General features: G+C 40.5%; 1 protein-coding gene, 1 long non-coding RNA gene and 1 pseudogene across 4 annotated transcripts in view; 2 read left to right on the top strand and 1 right to left on the bottom strand.

Annotated features, from left to right (window-relative positions):
* The window catches only part of LOC123931496 (zinc finger protein 420), a 166,526-nt gene that overhangs the window by 116,079 nt on the left and 37,722 nt on the right, over positions 1–12,725 (top strand). For 2 of the 3 annotated variants that reach the window (XM_045988660.1, XM_045988664.1), the window contains exon 1: positions 11,130–12,052. The exons of the other annotated variant lie outside the window; for it this stretch is intronic. The gene's annotated coding sequence lies outside the window, so the exon portion shown is untranslated. Of the gene's footprint in view, positions 1–11,129; positions 12,053–12,725 lie in introns of those variants that run through there. 3 annotated transcript variants of the gene reach the window in all.
* LOC123931576 lies at positions 848–1,131 on the top strand (annotated as a pseudogene).
* On the bottom strand, positions 2,170–8,407 carry LOC123931582. Its single transcript, XR_006816279.1, has 3 exons — positions 8,350–8,407; positions 3,397–3,435; positions 2,170–2,398 (listed from the first exon to the last, which is right to left on the bottom strand). It is a non-coding gene; the product is annotated as an uncharacterized LOC123931582 (long non-coding RNA).

The following is a 12,725-nucleotide window of genomic DNA, read 5'->3' on the forward strand; positions in this document are numbered from 1 at the left end:
TTCTAGTCTATCTAGTATTTCAATATACCCTTTGTTTTGTACTTTTATAGAATCAAATATAATCTCCATAGAACGTTTCCTACATAAGATTATTCACATTTTCCTAAATATCTTTTTTTTGTATTTTAGTCTTTTTTAGCTAAATTTTTCCCACCAACTTTTTGTATTGAAGATTTCTAAAAATCACAGGAAAGCTAAAATAATAGTGAAACAAACATCCATCACATCCAAGACTGACTTAGTTAACATCTGACACATTTTTTTTATAGATTTTATTTTATTTGACAGAGAGAGAGATCACAAGTAGGCAGAGAGGCAGGCAGAGAGAGAGAGAGAGAGGAGGAAGCAGGCTCCCCACTGAGCAGAGAGCCTGTTGCGGGACTTGATCCCAGGACCCTGAGATCATGACCTGAGCTGAAGTCAGATGCTTAACCCACTGAGCCACCCAGGCGCCCCTGACACATTTTATTTTTTATTAACATTTCACTCCTAAATACTTCATGCATAACCTAAAAATGAGATTGTCTTAATTTTAATAGTATGGCATTAGAAAATTAAAAATAATTCCATAATTTCCCAAAGTATCTCAAAAACTGGCTTAGGGACGCCTGGGTACCTCAGTCGGTTAACCATCCGCCTTCTGCTCAGGTCATAATCCCAGGGTCCTGGAACCCAGTCCCACATTGGGTTCCCTACTCAGTAGGGAGCCTGCTTTTCCCTCTGCCTGCTACTCCCCCTGCTTGGGCTCTCTCTCTCATTCTCTCTCTGACAAGTAAATCTTTAGGAAAAAAAGATCCAGCAGGGGCCACTTTGCAGACCAGACTTGGCTTGCTTGTGTGTCTTGCTCCACTTCTCTGCAGCCATGTCTGACAAACCCGATAATAGCGGAGATTGAGAAATTCAGTAAGTTGAAATTGGAAGAAGACAAAAATAGAAGAGAATAATCCACTACCTTCAAAAGAAATGACTGAACAGGAGAAGCAAGCAGGTGAATTGTAATGAGGCATTGCCACTAATACGCACTGTATATTCCACAGGCATTATCTTTTTTACTTCTTTTAGCTGTTCAACTTTGTAAGGTGCACAGAGGTTGGATCAAGTTTAAATGACTGTGCTGCCCCTTTTCATATCAAAGAACTACTGGCAATGAAGGTGCCTGCCTCTCCCACCTGCCTGTCCGGCTGGCAGGGAAGAAAAAGAACTTGCATGTTAATGCAGGAAGAAGCTGGGTGGGATGACAGTAAAATCTAGAGTTAAAACAAAGCCGGTCCATGGTGTCCTGTAAGCTGTAAAATGCAATTTAATCAGAGTGCCATTTTTTTTTGTTCAAATGATTTTTAATTATTGGAATGCACAATTTTTAAAATATGCAGTAAAATTTTTAAAAGCTTAAAAAAACTTGGCTTATAAAATGTTTTTCTAAATAAGAATCTGATCAAGGCTCTCATAATCTCTTAACTGAGAACAGTCACCACCACCACTTTTTTTGTAGTTTTTTTGATACTCCCATTTTTAGAATCTAGGCTTGGTAGAATGTCAAACTTTTAGGATTTTTCTGTTTCCTTATGAATAAATACATAAGAAGTAGTTTTGGTAAAAATAATATGATGATATGTACTTACTATAGCAAAAGGTATACTATGCATAACATAAAGCATTAAATATGTCATTATATAAGTAAAATATGTTGTCCTGGTATTGCTATTGCTGAATTTGTTCACCAATTAAGGTAGTTACTAGACTTTTCCATTATAAACATAATTTTTAACTTTTTAATATGTATGCAATGAGTGGGATGGATACTCTTTTAAATAGTTCAAAAAATTTGACAAGGCACTCATGTATTATGTAGAAAGAATACGTTAACATGTCCTTGGCTTCATATTTTTATAGTAACTATATGAAACATTAACGATAAATGTTAAAGACCCATTGTTTCTCAATGCTATCCCTGTTGTAGATTTAGTGTATATAATTCAGCCCATATACTTATTTACTTACGATTTTATTTATTGAGAGTGAGCACACATGAAGCAGACTCTCACTGAGCAGGGAGCCCAACACAGGGCTAAATCTCAGGACCCTGAGATCATGGCCTGAGCTGAAGGCAGACCACTAACTGACTGAGCTACCCAGGAGCCCCTCTAAGTGGCTTTTCCCCCCCCGCCCCCCCATAGACCTAGGGCCACATCTGGTCCTTGGGAAACATTCATGCCTTCTTGTTCTGGATACACTTTGAGATTGTTGGCTGATAGAAGAGCAGCACTAGTTCAAGCATTCTCATGATATTTAGATTTCTCCAGGAAGTTAGACAGCAATCCACTTTGTTCCGAGGTTGTTACAATCATAGTGCCCCCTCCCAATAAGCATGAGAGATGGGCAGGCATTCTCTTCTCTCCTGGAAGATAAAAGACTCAGCACACAAAGAGTTTTCCAAAATTCTTTCCTCATCTCCACAACCTGATGTTTTGAATGTACTGAATATGGTATATGGGAGTTTCTTAGCTCGTTTCTGGCAACTTCCTTTTGAATCCTATCAGGTGCTCTATTTTACAACTTTTTTTTTTTTTTTAAGATTTTATCTATTTGAAAAAAAAAAAAAGATTTTATCTATTTGACAGAGAGCGAGATAGGGAACACAAACCTCGGGAGTGGGAAAGGGAGAAGCAGGCTTCCCGCCAAGCAGAGAGCCCAATGTGGGGCTTGATCCCATGACCCTGGGATCATGACCTATGCCGAAGGCAGACACCTAACAACTGAGCCATCCAGGCGCCCCAACTTTTAAAATCTTGTATCTCTTAAATTCAGCTAACATTTTTTTTCCCTTAGTATCTTATTTAGCATCTTATTTTTCTTTAGTATCTTGTTAGATATCTTCTTATCCATAGATATGAGGTATCTACCACACTCAGGTTCAGAAATGTGTTTCTACTTTTTCTCTACCACAAATACTGCAGTTAATATCCCTGTTGATGTCTTCTGGCTCAGATGCAGAGAAGTGTTCTCTTGCATAGTGGAGAAGTAGGATAACTTTGTATGTATGTTTCTAACTGTGCCCATGAAAATTGTTTATTTTCCCCTGAGAGACTAATTAGCTTTATAAATGAAAGAAAAGATAAACTATGTAATGAATTTTAAAAATTTTATGTACTAATTTGTTTTTCCTTTGAAAGATTCAAATTTAAAGCTTAATTCTAAATGATTTTTTCTGTATATTCTAATAGCAGTTTTCTCTTCGTCTTACTAATTTATATTTTTTCCTGACTGACTTCTATCCACTTAAAGAGTTTTTCATCTTGTTGTTGTGATTATATTGAGCTACTTTATCTGCAGTGTGGAATAAAACAGTAGAAACAAACAAAAAAAACCAACAAACCCCACATCATTTAAACTCACTTTGGACTTGATCATTTCTTCCTGGTAGAGCGTAGCATCCTGAAATGGCCAAGGTGGGTAATGGGTGAAAAGAAGCAGTGAAAAATCAAGCTTACTTAGTAGCTCCAGACAAGAAACACTAGAAATCTCCAGGTAAATAAGGTCAAGCACCCTGTGGGAGAAAAATCTTAAGATTCATCAAAAGCCAAGAATAACAACAGTTTGGAGGCACTAATATATACAAACATGGAGCTTCAATGTGAATTTTAAAAAACTATTTTAAGATTATAAGTGTAATTCACAAGTATTCAAGGTATTTTTAAAGAACACCCCACATTTTTTCTTTTTTTAAAGATTTTTATTTATTTATTTGACAGAGACATAGCAAGAGAGGGAACCCAAGCAGGGGGAGTGGGAAAGGGAGAAGTAGGCTTCCTGCTGAGCAGGGAGCCTGATGCAGGTCTCGATCCCAGGACCCTGAGGCGAAGGCAGATGCTTAACGACTGAGCCACCCAGGCGCCCCCATACTTTTTTTTCTAATCCATCTATCCAATCTCAAACTTAGAGAAAAGTTGCAAATTTGGTGCAAAGAACTTTTTTCCCCAAACCATATGAAGTAAATTGCTGACCTAAAGCCACATTACCCTGAAGGTGCTGGGTATTTCCTACAAACAAAGACATGTCCTGAAATACAAATCATATATACATATAACCGAAATACAGAATCAGAATCAAGAAGTTAAATTAAGGGGCACCTGGGTGGCTCAGTTGGTTAAATGTCTGCCTTTAGTTTAGGTCATGATCCTGAGGTCCTGGTATCAAGCCCCGAGTAAGGCTTCCTGCTCAGCCAGGAGTCTGCTTCTTCCCTGTCCTCTTCTGCCCCTTTCCCCTGCTCATGCAAATCTTAAAAAAAGAAATTAACATTAATACACTGCTACCATCTACATTAGATCCCATCCAAGTTTTACCAAGTGTGCCAATGTCATTTGCACTAAAGAATCCAGTTCAGGGTGGCTCAGTGGGTTAAGCCTCTGCCTTCGGCTCAGGTCATGATCTCAGGGTCCTGGGATCAAGCCCCACATTGGGCTCTCTGCTCAGCAGGGAGCCTGCTTCCCCCCCTCTCTCTCTCTGGCTGCCTCTCTGATCTCTCTCTCTCTGTCAAATAAATAAATAAAATCTTAAAAAAAAAAAAAGAATCCAGTTCAGAATCACACACTGTGTTGAAATGTCATGTCTCTTTAATCTCCTTTAGTCTGAAAGTTTTTGTCTTGCCTTGACTTTTACAATCTTGACACTTGATGATTATAAGTCAGTCTTTGGAAAATGTCTTCAATTTGGTTTTCTTTGATGTTTCCTCATAAACAGGTTATGCATTTTGGAAGGTTGCCAACAGAACTCATGCTGCATTCTTCTCAGGGCATATCAGGAGGCACATGATGACCCATTACTGGTGATATTCTTTTAATCAGTTAATAAGGCATATCTGCCAGACTTCTCCACTGTAAAATTACTCTTTTTCCCTTTGTAATTAGTAAGGATTTTACGGGAGGGGGTATTCTGAGACGATATAAACGTCCCATCCTTCAGCAAAATTTCAGTTGATTAATTTGTATCAACATGGACATGTCATCTATTTCATTTAAAGTTTATATTACTGTTATTATTTATTAATATTAGGTCTGTTTCAGATTTGGCACGTGGAAACCCCTTCAATCCAGCTTCTATGGCCTTTTTTTTTTTTTTTTAAGATTTTCTTTGTTAGAATGAGCATGAGCAGGGGGGAGGGAGAATCTCCAAAAGACCTCACACCCAGCACAGAGCCTGATGCAGTGCTTGATTCAAGGACCTTGAGATCAGACCTTAGCTGAAATAAAGTCAGATGCTTTTTTTTTTTTTCAATTTTCTTTCCTTTAGATTTTATTTATTTATTTGACAGAGAGAGAGTGAGAGAGGGAACAAGCAGGGAGAGTGGGAGAGGGAAAAGCAGGCCTCCCGCCAAGCAGGGAGCCCCTATGGGCTCGATCCCAGAACCCCGAGATCGTGACCTAAGCCAAAGACAGATGCTTAACGACTGAGCCACCCAGGTGCCCCAAGCGTCAGATACTTAACCAAGTGAGCCACCCAGGTGCCCCTCTGTAGCCTTTTAATAACCAGTCCCTATCATTCCTGATAAGTGAATGTGTCCTCACTTTAACATAAAAGATGTTCTAGGTTCATCTTCTATTTGCTCTGCCCTAAGACTGGAATCAATCATTTCTTGAAAGAGCCCTGGTTCCTATTAATGAGTATTTGGAGGCCATGATCTGGGTAGCAGCATGCTGACTGCTACTGCAGTGTCACTGTTCCCAGGCCCTCTAAGTGGACAAAGCTAATGAATATAAATACACACATAGAGTGCATACACATATTTATATCTATATATAATGAAAATAAGTTTGCCTGAGTATAATTCTAATCTAAAATCACTCAGTTCATTCTAGTTGTATCCCTTTTCATATGTGTAACTCCCTTCCCTGATGGAAGAAATGTTCATTTTATTATCCTTAAATATATAGTTATGTGTATATAAAACATATTTGATTAATCTTCCTGGAAGTAATCAGTACCCCACTGCCACTGCCATACTCTCCCTGGACAGATACCCTTCACCGTGTTCAGGCCCTCACACAGTTCTATAAGGGCCATCATGGCTTTACTGAGGTATATGTCTACCATGCTCAGTTCTGCCAAATGGCTTTAGGATTAAATTGTTAGGAAGAAAAATAAAAGATTCTTTCCCATCTAGGTCAGAGAGATGTGATGTGAAAGAGACTAAACCCACTGTTGCTGGCTTTAAAGATGGAGGGAGGGGGCCATGAGCTAAGGTATATGGTGCCTCTAGGCTGGTGACAGTTCTCAGCTTATAGCCAGCAAATGAAGATCTCAGATCTACAGATATAAGTAACTAAATTTTGCCAGTAACCCAAATAAGCAGGAAACAGATTCTCCCCAAAGCCTCCAGAAAGTAATACAGCCCTGCTGATATTTGATTTTAGTGTGGTGAGACCCATTCCGGACTTGTGACCTATGGAAGTATAAGATAATATGTGGGTTTTTTTTTAAAGTCACAAAATTTGCGGGAATTGGTCACAGCAGCAGGGGAAGACTAATATAATGGTCATTTAATTTTCAACGAAGTTCCAAGGACTTCTACTGTTGAAAATACCATTTGTAAAAAAATGGTATTGAAATAATTTGATATCTATATAGGAAACAACAACAAAAAAAATCTCAACCCCTACCTGACACCATGAACAAAAATTATTTCAAAATAAGTCCTACTCCTGGGGCGCCTGGGTGGCTCAGTGGGTTAAAGCCTCTGCCTTTGGCTCAGGTCATGATCCCAGGGTCCTGGGATCAAGCCCCACATCAGGCTCTCTGCTCAGTAGGGAGCCTGCTTCCTCTTTTCTCTCTGCCTGCCTCTCTGCCTACTTGTGATCTCTGTCTGTCAAATAAATAAATAAAATCTTAAAAAAAAAAAACCACTGTGACACATTACAGAACACCATCTGGAGATGAGATACATATCCAGAATGACAGCACTAAATGTTGGTGAAAATGTAGGGAAACGAATTCTCACTCATTGTTGGGAGTGTAAAATGGTACAACTATTTTGGATAAAGTTCTGGCAGAAACTTATAAAACTGAACTTATAGGGCGCCTGGGTGGCTCAGTGGATTAAGCCGCTGCCTTCGGCTCAGGTCGTGGTCTCAGGGTCCTGGGATCGAGCCCCGCTTCGGGCTCTGCTCCGCAGGGAGCCTGCTTCCTCCTCTCTCTCTGCCTGCCTCTCTGCCTACTTGTGATCTCTCTCTCTGTCAAATAAATAAATAAAGTCTTTAAAAAAAAAAACAAGGGGCGCCTGAGTGGCTCAGTGGGTTAAAGCCTCTGCCTTCGGCTCAGGTCATGATCTCAGGGTCCTGGGATCGAGCCCCGCATCGGGCTCTCTGCTCCGCAGGGAGCCTGCTTCCTCCTCTCTCTCTGCCTGCCTCTCTGCCTGCTTGTGATTTCTCTATGCCAAATAAATAAAATATTTAAAAAAAAATAAATAAAAAATAAAAAAAAAAAACAAAAAACTGAACTTATACCTATATACCATGTCCAAACAATTCTGCTCCTAGTTGCTTATCCAAAAGATACGAAAAAATACCTTCATAAAAGACACATCCAAGAATGTTTATAACTGCATTATAATAGCCCATCAAGAGGAGAACGGATAAAGAAACTGATATAGCCATACAATGGAATCCAACTCTGTAATAAGAACTATTTAGATATATCATAAATACACACACATGGATGAATTTTAACAATGTTATACTGGGGAACTGACTGGGAAGGAGCCTGAGGGAACTTTCTGGGGTGATGATATTTTTCTTTGATAGGATTTTGGTTTGCACAAATGTATTAATTTGTCAACATTCTTCAAATGATAAATTTAAGGTAAGTGTGGTTCACTGTTTATAAATCTTACCTTAAAAACTGTAACAAAATGTTGAACTTTAGCCAGTAATATGCATGCTAAAGTGTTTAGGAGTGAAATATACTGATGTCTGCAACTTATACTGAAATACATGTTAAAAAAATGGACCAATTTGTGGATGAAAACCAGGCTGGACAGATAGCTAACTAAATGATAAAGCAAATATAGCAAAGTATTAATTGTAGTATCTAGGTGGTAAATACATGGTATTCATCGTATAATTCTTATAGTTTTCTATGGAAATTTTCCCAAGAAAATGATGGTGAAAATAAAAAAAAAAAAAAAACTATCAAGCCATAATTCTGTATTCAGTGAAAATATCTTCTAAGAATGAGGGGATTTTCGTCCTCTGCCTGTAAGTGGCCTGAAGTGATCTCTGAAAATGGTTACCTATTCACTTGACCCAGAAAACCCCACAAAATCATGCAATTTGAAAGTTCAAATCTTTGGGGTACCTGGGTGGTTCAGTTGTTAAGTGTCTGCCTTCAGCTCAGGTCATGATTTCAGGATCCTGGGATCAAGCCCTGCATTGATTTTTCCTTCTCCTGCTCCCCCTGCTCGTGTTCCTTCTCTCGCTGTCTCTCTGTCAAATAAATAAAATCTTAAAAAAAAAAGTTCAAATCTTTGTGTTGATGTTAAGAACACTGGTGAAACTGCCATCAAGGGTATGCATATCTGCAAAGCCACCAAGTCTCTAGGGGATGTCACTTTACCAAAGCAACATGTGCCATTCTGTCACAACAGTGGTGGAGTTGGTAGGTGTACCTAGGCCAAACAGTGGGGTTGGACACAGGTTTTGTGGTCTAAAAAGAGTACTGAATTATTGCACATGCTTAAAAATGCAGAGAATAATGTTGGACTTAAGGATTTAAATGTAGGGGGCACCTGGGTGGCTCAGTGGGTTAAAGCCTCTGCTTTCGGCTCAGGTCATGATCCCAGGGTCCTGGGATCGAGCCCCGCATCTGGCTCTCTGCTCAGTGGGGAGCCTGCTTCCCTTCCTCTCTCTCTGGCTGCCTCTCTGCCTACCTGTGATCTCTGTCTGTCAAATAAATAAATAAAATCTTAAAAAAAAAAAAAAAGGATTTAAATGTAGCTTCTCTGGTCATTAAGCACATCCAGGTGAAGAAAGTCCCCAAGATGCAGTGCAGAACTTACAGAGCTCGTATTTGGATTAATCTATACATGAGTTCTCCCTGCCACATTGAGATGATCCTTACTGAAAGAGGAGATTGTTCCTAAACCAGAAGAGGAGGTTTCACAGAAGAAAAAGATATCTTAGAAGAAACTGAAGAAACATAAATTTGTGGCCTAGGAATCAGTTCAGTATAAAATAAATGGAAATAAAAGTACACTCACATGCATATATGCACATGTGTGCATGGACACACACACATATAACTAAAATATACCACAATGACAGCATTTAACTTGGTAGAAGCGATGATCAGTGTATTCTAACATCATTATACTACTGGGCAGGAAAAATTGTAAGTTTATACTTTGATAACTTAAGTATGTCCTGCTAAATGAAAGATTTCACAAAGTCACTGAAATAATGCAAACAGAATATATACCTTCTAAAAGAGGAGGACAATTTAAAGAAGGAATAATGGGGGGAGGGGAATGAAAACATTAAAAAGTTACATATATATAGTAATGTGATAAAATGGTAGAAATAAATACAAATATGTCATTAAATGACGGGATAAAATCTAATTATATGCTATTGTCAAGATACACATTAAAATTATACAGAAAGGCTGAAAATGAGGAAATAGAAAAAACAGTCAAAATACTAATCAGAAGAAAGTTGATGTAGCTATATTGTGTAAAATAGACTTTAAATAAAAGCATAAAAAGATCAGCACAAAATGAAATATTTAAATCTCCAATAATTTACATAAATCTAAACTTACGTGTTACTAAAAATACATACATTTAAATTCAAATTACTGAAACTACAAGGAAAAATAACATTACAACCATAGTGGGAGATATCACATATTTCTTTTAGTAACTGATATTTAAGAGACAAAAGTATGATTATAGAGGACTGGGACGGAAAATTTACAAACTTTAGTACATACATTTAAAAAAGTATACTATGTATAGTAACTGCAAAAGAAATTATTTTTAGGGGCACCTGGGTGGCACCCAGATTCCATATACATATATGACAACTTAATTTATGACTCTTGCTAAGAGGGGAAAGGATAGCCTTTTCATAATGTGAGACAACTGGTGTGTACACACACACAAAAATTACACCCCTCCTTTGTCTTAAAGAGATGGATTCTAAGAGGTTTTATGACCAAAAAAAAAAAAGTGTAAGGCAAAACTTTAAGAATATAGAAAACTAAAATTATGACCTTGGTATAGAGAAGATTTTTTTTTTTTAAAGATTTACTTATTTTAAAGAAAGAGTACACACATGCACCTGCGCTTGTGTGGGGGAGGGGCAGAGGGAGAGAATCCTCAAGCTGACTCTCCTGGAGCCTGATAAAGGTCTCCATCCCATAACCCATGAGATTCATGACCTAAGCTAAAACCAAGAGCTTTATTTTCTCTCCATTAGCCAAGATAAAATCTTCTCATGTATAAAGTTATTTAACTATTTAGTCAATGGCCTTTCAACCTTACCTAGTAATGCTCCCATAATACAGTGGGTGCCTGCTTTGCCTGGCTGTGCCAGAGGAAAAAGGAGTTAAGCTAGGCCTGCCTTTGAAATCATGTTTCTTGAAAACAAACAAAACTGTTGATTTTACATTCTTCCCCATAACATGTATACTTGATCCAAAAGAAAACTCATGTCTAAGGGGCGCCTGGGTGGCTCAATGGGTTAGGCCTCTGCCTTCAGCTCAGGTCATCTCAGGGTCCTGGGACCCAGCACTGCATTGGGCTCTCTGCTCTCTGCGGAGAGCCTGCTTCCCCCTCTCTCTGCCTGCTGCTCTGCCTACTTGTGGTCTCTCTCTGTGTCAAATGAATTAAAAATAAAATCTTTAGAAAAAGAAAAATCATGTCTAAATTATTTGCCAGATATGGGCGCCTGGGTGGCTCAGTTAAAATGTCTGCCTTCAGCTCTGGTCCTGATTCCTGTGATGTTGGGCTCCTTGCTCAGCGGGGAGCCTGCTTCTCCTCTCCCTTGCCTGCGCTCTGCCTACTTGTGCTATCAAATAAATAAAATCTTTTAAAAAATAAATTATTTGCCAGATAAATTGATAGCCCCCCCCCCAAATCAAATTAGTGTTCAAGAAAGAAACAACTTGACCATCCACCAGGAGGACCTCCCGCTCTCCTGGGAGTCAAACTTCTTCAGACACCGAAATAGAGGCAAGAGAAGAGCACATCTGCATAACACAAATCGTCACCAGTCATCACCAGTCACGCAACCACCCTCAATTGTGAACACAGAACAAACCGCAACAGCAGAGGCCGCTTCCTCCGTCAGACAATCCCACAGTTATGTCATTACCAGGCAGCTTCCAGTACAAGCCACCTCACACCCAACGGCATGTAGAATCGCACTCAGAAATACGGAAATAGAACCGCACACACAGCCGCCGAGGGCTTCCCAGTCAGCCTGTAACCGTCTCGCGTTATCTCACACGCACCAAAAGGGCCTGGCCGGGTACGGAAGAGGTCTCTGCGAGGCCGAGGCTCGGACTAGTCCCCGCCACAGCCCCAGCTCCTCCCCCGCACATCCCGCCTAAGGGTCAGTCCCACCTTCTCCAGATCGGATAAGACCGCGGGATGACTCTCCACCACTGCAGTCTCAGACCCCAACCGCCCCAGCAGCGCGCGCCTGACGCCTGCGCACTGAGCGCAGGCGGTCACTCCCAGGAACACCTCAGGCGCAGCAGTTGCGCGAGCGCATTTTAGCCGCGGAGTCCAAGAACCTCGCCGAGGTTTAGTAAACTGAGCCTCTCAGCGTCCTGGCCCGCCAGGCTACAATCTTCCGGGCGTTGGACTACATTTCCCAGAACCACCGCGCCCCAATGCGGCTTCATTTCCGTTTGTTCGCGCGATTTGGGGACCTCGCGTGGGGAGGGCAGCGTCTGTGGAGGAGCTTGGCTCGGCTCCGGCTGGGCGGGCGAACCGCAAATTGGGCTTGGACCCCGGGCGCCAGATCCTGGATCCTGAACCGCGCCTTCTGTCGAGGTGAGGATGTCCGGAATGCCGTGGCGGAAGCGTCGCTGGGGATTGCGTGTATGTTGGTCGTTCTGTGCTGCGAGCCAGCCTGCCTGTTACTGATGTAGGTGAATGAATGTGTGCGAATGAACTGTGGTTTTGTGTGTAAGCGTTTGTGTGAGGGGGAGTCGTGACTCTGAGGGTGTAGTAATACTGCTGTGACAATGTGTTTGTGACCGCGTGCTTAACTGACTGGGAATGTGCCTGTGTGACGGTGATTGTGTGTGTACCTCGTATGTGACCGGGGGTTTGCTTGTGACTGAGCTGTGCGACAGTGCTCTTGTAACGGGGTTTTTGGATGTACTTGGGTCACTTTGAGGTTGTGTATGCGACTGTGTATTGTGTGTATCACTGAAGTTTGTGACTTTGAGATGTTATGAGAGTGTTGCCGTGACCCAGTGTTTGTGACCACTTATTTCTTTGATCTGGTACTTAGTTGCATTTTTCTGTCTAATTGGATGGCTGTGTGTATGCCATATACGTGACTCTTGGGACTGTGAGTGTGTCGCTTTCATGACAGTGTGAAGATAGTAAAAGTGCTGCTGTGAAAGGCTGTTTTTGGCCTGGTGTATCCCTGACAGGATGCTTGGATGTGCTTGAGTCATTGTGTGATATGCTCTGTTTATGATTGGATTTTGTTTAA

The sequence above is a fragment of the Meles meles genome, chromosome 19 (genome assembly GCF_922984935.1).
Source record: "Meles meles chromosome 19, mMelMel3.1 paternal haplotype, whole genome shotgun sequence".
In the NCBI taxonomy this organism is placed as follows: Eukaryota; Metazoa; Chordata; class Mammalia; order Carnivora; family Mustelidae; genus Meles; species Meles meles.